A 12,598-nucleotide genomic window follows, 5' to 3' on the forward strand; every position below is an offset into this window, starting at 1 on the left:
ATGTTGAGTGAATTATAGGTTTAATATTGCAAACAATATTTAATTTAAACAATAAAAATTTATGTTTGAAAACATAAAACTCCTTTTAAACCACCAAATTATATGCTAGAAAACATATAATAAAACATTATTCCATTTTCCGTGAGCCACCTGGTAACCACTTAACCATTTATTTACCCTTGCCAAACACAATAAATAATATACACCGAACAAGTGTATCTACAACAAAATACGAAGTACTAAACATTCCGATAACAAATTGCTAGCGCGACTAGCTCGAAATGGGGTTGTCAAACCCGATAGATCTATCCATAGGATTCGCGTTCACCAGTAGAAACCAGTGATTACAGTTACCAGACTAGGGAATATTTTTGTTCAACTCACAATGAATAATTTAAACCAACTTCCACTTGTGTCCAAAATATAAATAAATTGCATGTATTCTCATCCCAAAAGATTTAAAATAGAAAAATGGGACTATAACTCACCTTAAATAGCAACTGAAGAAATCTCACAAACAAGCGAACAGCACGTAAAGTAAAGTGATCAAGAAAGATCACAACGCCGACCTATAAATAAAGCAGGTCGAAATAAATAACTAACTTAGGCCAAGTCTTAGTATGATAGCTATTGTACATGTTGCAAGTAGGCATAGAACATTACTCAGCAAGCATCGGTTTGATTGGAACAGCATAAGGACACACACTTTCTATTTTTAGAAAGTTTCTATTTTTAGCAGGTTTCCATTTTTGGAAAGTTTTCTATTTTAGGAAAGTTTCTATTTTTGGAAAGTTTCTATTTTTGGAAAGTTTCTATTTTTGGAAAGTTTCCAAATTTAGAAAGTTCTATTTTTAGAAAGTTTTGAAGTTAGGAAAGTTTCCTTATTTAGAAAGTCAACAGAAGTCAACTGAAAGTCAAAGTCAACCGAAAGTCAACTCAAAAGTCAACCTTGGTCAAACATAGTCAACATTAATTTTAAAAGTGTAAGTTATAATAATAACATAGGTTATAATGTTATTTAAAGTCAAAAGTGTATAATACTGTCTTAACATAAGTTTAATTAAATAAAATGAATTATTAAAGTTAATATAAGTTGAAATGTTATAATTAGTATAACATAAGTATTTAATTAATTAATTAAATATCAATCATAATATAAATATTATTAATTTATAATAAATTTTAAATCATATCATAAGTATTATTAATTAATAATGAATTATTAATCATATCATAAGTTTCTAATTAAAATTATTAAATCATAAGTATTTAATAATTAAATCATAATTAAATAATAATTAAGTCTTATAATAATTAAATAATTATTTAATCTTTATTATAAGTCTTATAATAATTTCTCATAATTAAATTTAATACTTATCATAAGTATTTTCCTTTAATAAAAAAAAAAGTATTACTAATCATAAGTTTAATTAAAATGTTAATTAAATTATAATTAATAATTAAATAATATAATAAATAATTATATTAAAAGTCTTAAAATAAAATAATTACTTCTTTAACATAAGTAATTTATTTAATAATTAAATCCATAAATTTTTATCATAAGTTAAATCATTAACCATAAGTATAAATTTAAAAGTTCGCCGGGTCGTATCTTGAGCCCCGGGTGTCAGTTTCGGGCAAGCCACATATGTAACTTCACCTACTCAAACCACCCGACACATTTATGAACTCAAGAACACTCCAAGAACAGTCCCTAAGTCGTGCATATCAGCCATGACTTCAATTGGGAAAATCATTTTACTCAAAACGGTAATTCGGGCACAACGGGTGAACCGTGGCTCGGATTTAGGTGACCCGAACATGAATATTCGTCCCACCATCAGTCCTAACCAAATGAGACACCCTAAAGACACCAAGGATGGTCACAAAGTCGGACCCAACCTTGTTCATGCCAAGAACACCTTTCAATCTTTAACAAAAACCAAATTAAGCGTATCTAGGGCTCCGGGAATCGAAACGACATGAATCCGGAGTCTAAAATTAATGTCTTGATGAGAGGAACTCATTTATGTACTTTATTTTAACATTCATATCAGTTATATAGTCAGAATATACGAATCAAACTGCTGTCCAAAATTTACAAACCGAAAACATGAACAAACGAGTAATTCTACGCATTCCAACAACATTACAACAACCTATACATATCATACTAATCATATAACATATAAAATCAGTAATATAATTGAAAAATCAAATAGCTAGGGTTAGGGTTTATACCCTAATCGAGAAACAAAGTAGATGATCGCGTAGAGAACGGAGAGAGGAACACGATTATGCAAACGATTTAATGATCCAAGCTAGCTTTTTGATGAAGATGGTGGTTTATGGTGGTGATGGTGGCGGCACAAAGGAGAGGGGAGAGGAGAGGGTGAGAGCAAAAATTGGATTTTAGGTTTAGGCTTCTTAATTTGTGAAATAAAAATAAAACAAGAAAAATGGAAAAGCAAGGGAGTGCTCCCCCTCCCTAATTCAGCCGAATTCTTTAGTGGGGTGGGCCCCACTTGGTCCATCTCACTTAAATGTAATTTCCTGATGGCCCGAAAGCCCGAACAAAACCCGAAACGCGAAAACACGCTTACGCGATTAAAAATCCGGAAAGATAACAAACGCGCGACGAAAAATAAATATAAATACACCTATTAATAATATGACCTTAAAATATCATATTTAAAATATTTAGGATTTAAAAATCCAGAAAACTCGACCGTTGGTTTAAAAACCGAAAAGATTCGCCGGATAGAAATCCGCGACTCGTAGGAACGTATAATTTAAAATATGAATACAAATATTCATATAACACATAATAATTAATATATTATTACAAAAATAATAATATAGGTCATAGAAATGACGTGGCACGAATAACAATTAACGGTCGTTAAATAGTTAACGGTAAAAGATAACGGAAAAAGTAGGGTCGTTACAGTACCTTCCCGTTACGGAAATTTCGTCCCGAAATTTAAGCAGGTGCAGGGGTTTCCTCGGCATCTGGGAACAAATGCGGTTACTTCTGCTTCATCTGACCTTCACGCTCCCAAGTGAACTCGGGACCGCGTCCGGTGTTCCATCTAACTCGAACAATAGGAATTTTACTCTGCTTAAGAGTCTTTACCTCTCGGTCCATAATTTCAACAGGTTCTTCAATAAAATAAAGTTGCTTATCAACATGAAGTTCATCAAAAAGAATAGTTTCATTGGCCTCGGCCAAACACTTCTTTAAATTCGATACATGAAAAACGTCACGAATAGCACTGAGTTCTTGTGGCAATTTCAAACGATAAGCCACTGGTCCAACTCTCTCAATAATCCCAAAAGGTTCAACAAAATGAGGATTCAACTTTCCCCTTTTACCAAAACGTACCACACCCTTCCAAGGTGAAACTTTCAACATAACACGATCACCGACCTGAAATTCAATATCGTTTCTTCTTTTATTGGCATAGCTCTTTTGCCAACTTCTGGCGATTCTCAATCTTTCCTTAATCTGTGCAATCTTCTAGGTAGTCTCGTGAATGATCTCTGGTCATGTGAGTTGAGCATCCCCAACCTCATTCCAACAGACAGGAGACCTACACTTTCTACCATACAGAGCTTCAAATGGTGCGGCTTTAATACTTGCATGATAACTGCTGTTATAAGAAAACTCATCCAGCGACAAATATTTATCCCACCCATTTCCAAAATCAATAACACACGCTCTTAACATGTTTTCTATGTTTGAATGGTCCTTTCACTCTGACCATCCGTCTGTGGATGATAAGCGGTGCTCATATCCAATTTAGTTCCTAGAGCACCTTGTTAGGACTGCCTCAGTCCAACATAATCGATACGGGAACACCATGTCTCGAAATAATCTCCTTCAAATACAAACGAGTAAACTTCTTCATTGAATATGTTTCCTTAATTGGCAAGAAAAGAGTTGACTTAGCGAGTCGGTAACAATCACCCAAATGGTATCATAACCACCCACAACTCCCGGTAACTTCGTAATAAAGTCCATCTTAATACCTTCCCACTTCCACTCGGGAATTTCAGGTTGCACCAAAAGTCCAGACGGTTTCTGATGTTCAGCTTTAACCTTAGCGCAGGTCAAACACTTAGCCACATACGTAGCCACATCAGCTTTCACATTAGGCCACCAATACAGCTCCTTAAGATCATGATACATCTTTCCTGAACCAGGATGAATAGAGTACCTAGACTTATGAGTCTCATCTAAAACAAGTTTTCGTAGATCACCAAACTTCGGAACCCAAAGGCATCCCGCAAAATACCGAGTACCATCGGTTTGTACCTCTAACTGTTTACTCAAGCCTCGGACCTTCCCGTTACAAAATTTTCCTCCTTCAAGGCTTCTTATTGTGCCTCAAGGATCTGCCTAGCGAGGTTTGTTTGAATTGTCATATTCAAGGCCCTAAACCTGCGAGGTTCAGCCCTTTCTTTACGACTTAATGCATCAGCCACATCATTGGCCTTTCCCGGATGATATAAAAGTTCGCAATCATAATCATTTAACGTCTCAACCCATCTTCGTTGCCTCATATTTAACTGTTTCTGATCAAGAATATGTTGAAGACTTTTGTGATCAGTGTACAACGTACCTTTGACCCCATATAGATAATGTCTGCAAATCTTAAGCGCAAACACAATAGCTCTCAACTCTAAATCATGGGTTACGTAATTCTGATCGTGAATCTTCAACTGACGTGACGCGTACGCAATAACTTTCTTTCGTTGCATCAAAACACAACCAAAGTCTTGACACGAAGCATCACGATAGATAACAAAATCATCATTACCCTCAGGTAGTGATAATATCGGTGCAGAAGTTAACTTCTTCTTCAGAGTTTGGAAAGCAGACTCTTGTTCACTCTTCCACTCGTACTTCTTCCCCTTATGCGTTAAAGCAGTCAGAGGTTTCGCTACTCGTGAAAAGTCTTGAATGAACCTTCTATAATAGCCTGCTAATCCTAGAAACTGGCGAATCTGAGTAGGAGTTTTCGGAATTTTCCACTTTTCAATTGCCTCAATCTTGGCGGGATCAACTAGTATTACTTGTTTACTAACAATATATCCAAGGAATTGAACTTCTCTTAATCAGAAATTACACTTAGAGAACTTAGCGTACAACTCTTCTTTTCTCAATAAATCGAGCACCAACTTCAAATATTCTTCGTGTTCTTCATCACTCTTAGAATAAATAAGGATGTCGTCGATAAAAACAATAACGAATATGTCCAGATAGGGTCTGCACACACGGTTCATGAGGTCCATAAACACAGCAGGTGCATTAGTCAATCCGAACGGCATAACAAGAAATTCAAAGTGACCATAACGGGTACAGAAAGCGGTTTTCGGAATATCAGTTTCTTTAGCGCGTAATTGGTGATAACCGGAACGAAGATGAATCTTAGAATAAACGGACGAACCTTGAAGTTGATCGAACAGATCATCAATTCTCGGAAGAGGGTAACGGTTTTTAACAGTAAGCTCGTTCAATTCACGATAATCAATACACAAACGAAATGAACCATCTTTCTTCTCAACGAACAAAACGGGAGCTCCCCAAGGGGACGAACTGGGCCGGATGAAATAAAGTTGCAATAATGAAGGAAGAAATAAATATGGAGTAGTCACATCGGTGGCATAGATATTTAAGGCAATTCTCTCAAAGGAGTTAACGAGGATCATGGACTCCAAAGTAAATTTTCATTATATTTCCGAAAGGAAGACGTATGAAAGGTGTGATAATTCAACAAGAGTGAACTTCCTTGTACAATGAGCGAGGAAGTCTAGGATTAATCCATATTCTTAAATTTATGTGCGGATGAAAAGAACGCGAATCATGGGTTATAAAGAATGGCCGACTCCAGGTGAGATGAATCTCCAAAAATAATTTCGTGCACCCTAAAGTATCGAATCCTAGGATTGATGTTTACGAGGGTGTTGCGGTTGACAGCGAAAATTGAGAGTAGAAACTCCTCAAACGGTCTAGAGTAATATATATCCATGATACCCATTATAACAACAGTTGGGGTAGAAACCCACCTAGCGCCTTTTCTACAATAAGGTGACCATCGAGTGTACCCCAGAAACTTGATTTATCGGTCTGCGTTTCGGCCATGTCCAACCCTAAGAGGGAAAATTCTATGAGCGCAAAGACTTTTCAACAAATTTTATAAAACCGGCATCCAAACTGGTGTAAGAATTTCTATCAATGGACTTAATGGTAAATTTTCATCCTTAAACGGAGGATGAGAAGAAATGTGATCCAAACACTCTGTAGAGTAATGCGAAAATTCTAATATAATCAATCAAAGAAGTTTTGAAAAAGCTTTAAACGTCTAATGTAACCCCATAAATGGAACGAAGCTCTTAGTAAATTTAGAAGTATGTACAACGTGTACCATTTTACGTAAATCAATTTGAGTTAACTAGACAACTCAATAAGAGTGGTTTTAAAATAATTTTGAAGGTATAAATTAGTGTATACTAGCCAAAATATGTAAGGGTAAATTTGTCCATTTGAATTCATACGTACATATATGATTTTATAAATAGTATACATGACAAAGTATTTCATTACTTCTATTCGCCCATAAATCTCGTGAGAACCGCCCAATTACACAAATGTGTAAAATTTTTAATGAAAAGCAGGGTATCCGCATCACAGAGGTTATGAGTTGAAGTAAGATCGTTAAAGCTCGGGTGATGGACTTGAATCGTCTCGCGACATCTCTTCAATAAATGCTACGAGGTCATGAAAACCAATGAGTTAAATAATGTCTTGACTTTTATCAGAACACAAGTCCTTGGGTCAAAACTATTCACGTGCGAAGCTGTCACTAACAAGCGAGTTATAAATGATAAAACATGGGGTAGGTAGTTCGGTTAAGATGAGTCTCTCGCATATCAACAAATAAGATAATGAGTATCTTCCTTACTCATGTAATAACGTTAGAATTTCCGAATGAGTGGTGTACAAATTTTCTTTGACTCGCTTTCTATTCCTCATGTCACAATATTGGGACTTCTTTATGAATTAACGTAATATAATCACGTTGGCCTGACGCCATTATATTTCACTAAGTCATAGTTCCATTCCAATAGCACTACATAAGGTCAGGACACGTGGTCAACCTCGAATTTCAACACAATTTCCCTAAAACAATTTCTTAACAATGTGCTAAGGATAGCACAAGAGACAAAGACATCGGAAGTAATGAATAGGAGTAACGATGACATAAAAATGTCTTCGAAGTACCAAGAATCTCTAAAAGTAAGAATGACGTTTTCCGTTTCAACAACCCAAGCACATAGGCACAACGGCACAAATGCACGTAATATAACAAAAATGTTATATACCTAAACATAATAGCTGACATTGAAATGCCGAGCATTTAGAAGTCAAGAATGACATCTCGCGTAATATAACTCAAACGTTATATACATAACCATAATAGATGACATAGAAATGCCGAGAATTCTAGAACACGTAATGTAACTTAAACGTTATATCAATAAACACTAATTATGACATAGAAATGTCGAGAATTCCAGAAGTCAAGAATGACACCCCCTCGGTTTCACTAACCGAGGTGTTCCTTTAAAAGATGAACTCACATGAGTCGGAGAATACGTTTAAATCGGAATGGGAGTTCCTCCCGGATTCAGAACATAATAGAAATGTATGTATGATAACAATATACATACCAAAACGACACAAATAATCACATATAATAATATATAATAGGCCGGGCTGTAGACTAGACTCACTAATGCACCCTATTGACCCGGGTAACGACATCAATGCAGCCTAATTCCCTACAACCAGAGCTCTGATACCAACTGTGACGACTCCGTCAAAACACTTAACGGCTCCGTCACTTGGTCCCACAGCTTGATCGAAACTCTATATGAATTTAATAAAACAACCTTGCATTCTTTATTTAAAAATGATTTCCTATAAAGGAAATCTACTAAAATGTATAAGTTTAGAAAAACTATACAATATTACTTTAACCAAAAGTTGACCAAAATAAAGTCAACAAACAACCACTTTTTAATGTAACAAAATAGAATGCAAGTTAATGTTTAACAAAAGCTGCCATCATAAATATGCAGACTCTCTAAGCACAGCGGAAGCAATCAATCATGAACCTGAGAATAAAACATGCGAGTAACTGTCAACAAAAATGTTGAGTGAATTATAGGTTTAATATTGCAAACAATATTTAATTTAAACAATAAAAATTTATGTTTGAAAACATAAAACTCCTTTTAAACCACCAAATTATATGCTAGAAAACATATAATAAAACATTATTCCATTTTCCGTGAGCCACCTGGTAACCACTTAACCATTTATTTACCCTTGCCAAACACAATAAATAATATACACCGAACAAGTGTATCTACAACAAAATACGAAGTACTAAACATTCCGATAACAAATTGCTAGCGCGACTAGCTCGAAATGGGGTTGTCAAACCCGATAGATCTATCCATAGGATTCGCGTTCACCAGTAGAAACCAGTGATTACAGTTACCAGACTAGGGAATATTTTTGTTCAACTCACAATGAATAATTTAAACCAACTTCCACTTGTGTCCAAAATATAAATAAATTGCATGTATTCTCATCCCAAAAGATTTAAAATAGAAAAATGGGACTATAACTCACCTTAAATAGCAACTGAAGAAATCTCACAAACAAGCGAACAGCACGTAAAGTAAAGTGATCAAGAAAGATCACAACGCCGACCTATAAATAAAGCAGGTCGAAATAAATAACTAACTTAGGCCAAGTCTTAGTATGATAGCTATTGTACATGTTGCAAGTAGGCATAGAACATTACTCAGCAAGCATCGGTTTGATTGGAACAGCATAAGGACACACACTTTCTATTTTTAGAAAGTTTCTATTTTTAGCAGGTTTCCATTTTTGGAAAGTTTTCTATTTTAGGAAAGTTTCTATTTTTGGAAAGTTTCTATTTTTGGAAAGTTTCTATTTTTGGAAAGTTTCCAAATTTAGAAAGTTCTATTTTTAGAAAGTTTTGAAGTTAGGAAAGTTTCCTTATTTAGAAAGTCAACAGAAGTCAACTGAAAGTCAAAGTCAACCGAAAGTCAACTCAAAAGTCAACCTTGGTCAAACATAGTCAACATTAATTTTAAAAGTGTAAGTTATAATAATAACATAGGTTATAATGTTATTTAAAGTCAAAAGTGTATAATACTGTCTTAACATAAGTTTAATTAAATAAAATGAATTATTAAAGTTAATATAAGTTGAAATGTTATAATTAGTATAACATAAGTATTTAATTAATTAATTAAATATCAATCATAATATAAATATTATTAATTTATAATAAATTTTAAATCATATCATAAGTATTATTAATTAATAATGAATTATTAATCATATCATAAGTTTCTAATTAAAATTATTAAATCATAAGTATTTAATAATTAAATCATAATTAAATAATAATTAAGTCTTATAATAATTAAATAATTATTTAATCTTTATTATAAGTCTTATAATAATTTCTCATAATTAAATTTAATACTTATCATAAGTATTTTCCTTTAATAAAAAAAAAAGTATTACTAATCATAAGTTTAATTAAAATGTTAATTAAATTATAATTAATAATTAAATAATATAATAAATAATTATATTAAAAGTCTTAAAATAAAATAATTACTTCTTTAACATAAGTAATTTATTTAATAATGAAATCCATAAATTTTTATCATAAGTTAAATCATTAACCATAAGTATAAATTTAAAAGTTCGCCGGGTCGTATCTTGAGCCCCGGGTGTCAGTTTCGGGCAAGCCACATATGTAACTTCACCTACTCAAACCACCCGACACATTTATGAACTCAAGAACACTCCAATAACAGTCCCTAAGTCGTGCATATCAGCCATGACTTCAATTGGGAAAATCATTTTACTCAAAACGGTAATTCGGGCACAACGGGTGAACCGTGGCTCGGATTTAGGTGACCCGAACATGAATATTCGTCCCACCATCAGTCCTAACCAAATGAGACACCCTAAAGACACCAAGGATGGTCACAAAGTCGGACCCAACCTTGTTCATGCCAAGAACACCTTTCAATCTTTAACAAAAACCAAATTAAGCGTATCTAGGGCTCCGGGAATCGAAACGACATGAATCCGGAGTCTAAAATTAATGTCTTGATGAGAGGAACTCATTTATGTACTTTATTTTAACATTCATATCAGTTATATAGTCAGAATATACGAATCAAACTGCTGTCCAAAATTTACAAACCGAAAACATGAACAAACGAGTAATTCTACGCATTCCAACAACATTACAACAACCTATACATATCATACTAATCATATAACATATAAAATCAGTAATATAATTGAAAAATCAAATAGCTAGGGTTAGGGTTTATACCCTAATCGAGAAACAAAGTAGATGATCGCGTAGAGAACGGAGAGAGGAACACGATTATGCAAACGATTTAATGATCCAAGCTAGCTTTTTGATGAAGATGGTGGTTTATGGTGGTGATGGTGGCGGCACAAAGGAGAGGGGAGAGGAGAGGGTGAGAGCAAAAATTGGATTTTAGGTTTAGGCTTCTTAATTTGTGAAATAAAAATAAAACAAGAAAAATGGAAAAGCAAGGGAGTGCTCCCCCTCCCTAATTCAGCCGAATTCTTTAGTGGGGTGGGCCCCACTTGGTCCATCTCACTTAAATGTAATTTCCTGATGGCCCGAAAGCCCGAACGAAACCCGAAACGCGAAAACACGCTTACGCGATTAAAAATCCGGAAAGATAACAAACGCGCGACGAAAAATAAATATAAATACACCTATTAATAATATGACCTTAAAATATCATATTTAAAATATTTAGGATTTAAAAATCCAGAAAACTCGACCGTTGGTTTAAAAACCGAAAAGATTCGCCGGATAGAAATCCGCGACTCGTAGGAACGTATAATTTAAAATATGAATACAAATATTCATATAACACATAATAATTAATATATTATTACAAAAATAATAATATAGGTCATAGAAATGACGTGGCACGAATAACAATTAACGGTCGTTAAATAGTTAACGGTAAAAGATAACGGAAAAAGTAGGGTCGTTACAGGTACGCTATAGGGTTGATATCTCGGTACGAGATCGGTTGAGTTTTTCCCGATGTATGGGGGATTGAGCAGGTTTTAGTGCTCGGATTTTAGTTTCGATAAAATTGCGGGTGATGATTTTAGTTGTTAAAGGCGATTCATTGGGAAGAATTGCTTAGAAAAGTCAGATTGGGACTTATAATTGAGGACCGTTGAGTAGTTCTGGATTGGTTAAGTGGAGAAGATCACGAGGACGTGATCGAGTTTAAGTGGGGGAGAGTTGTAAGACCCAAATATTTATTGTACATAATGTATTTATGGTGTATGATGCGTGTATGAAGTGTACGTGTTGCTTGCTCGAACGTCGAAGGAAACTGGACGTTGTCTGAAGTGACAAGGTGTGTACGTATCTTTTCAACCCTAAATAAAGTTTGAGTTGATGTTTCAAAGCCTTACCATTGGAAAGAATATCTTATTACGTTTCCAACGATATTTGATTCATCGAAAACGGAGCTACGGTCAAAAAGTTATGGCCAAAACAAGTTTCTGAAATCTGACCTGCATATTGGAGCGGCGCCCCACCATTTGGCGCGGCGCGCCAAAAGCGTCTGATGCGTTTTTTTCAGCATTTTAAGTGTTTAAATGAAGAGTATTATGGTCCTTTCGTATATGGACGGTTTTAGGCCACAAAAGGCAGTTTGGGGGACTCATTCACCTCCACATATCTTTTTATTTCATTTTCTTTTCCATTTATTTCTCCATTTTCTCTCTAAACTCTAAACACACTCAAGATTCAAGTGGAGATTTGAGGTTCAAGGCTCGTGATTCGACTTTCGGTACGTGAAGGTTTCTCGTTACAAATGGTAAGTGTTAACTTCAAGATCTGTTTTTGATTGATTTCTCATATGATTTGGGGTTTAATTTGTGTTAATGATCTTGTTGGTTAGTTTAAAGAACCCCACTAGTCATGAACATGAAGGTTTAAACTAGTGATGATGAAAATGGTTGTTTTAATGAGATTAGGGTTTGATAAAGGTGATTAGTTGATTAAGGAACTTAATTAAAGGGTTTAATTCATCTAAGAGTCTTATGATTAAAGGATTGATGAAAGAACTCATGAACTTGAAAGTTTGACTAGTTTAGTTCATAAAATGGGTTTTTGAGTAAACGGCCCTATAAATTTCGTTTAATGGCTATAAGAGTTAAGATTAGCTATTTCGGGAACACGGGATGTGATTTCATAAGTTTTGGACTTTTGAGTATTGTTTTATGCATAAAATTATGTAAAACACACTTTAGGACCAAATGGGCGGGTCGTGTGTTTAAATGAGTGATCGGTTAACCAAACCATGTTTAAATGATGTTGTTGAGGCATAATCACAAGTCATTTGGGATTATGAAGGTTTTCGAGCGAAAAATGGTCATTGGTCAAAGTTGGTC

The sequence above is a fragment of the Rutidosis leptorrhynchoides genome, chromosome 8 (genome assembly GCF_046630445.1).
Source record: "Rutidosis leptorrhynchoides isolate AG116_Rl617_1_P2 chromosome 8, CSIRO_AGI_Rlap_v1, whole genome shotgun sequence".
Classification (NCBI taxonomy): Eukaryota; Viridiplantae; Streptophyta; class Magnoliopsida; order Asterales; family Asteraceae; genus Rutidosis; species Rutidosis leptorrhynchoides.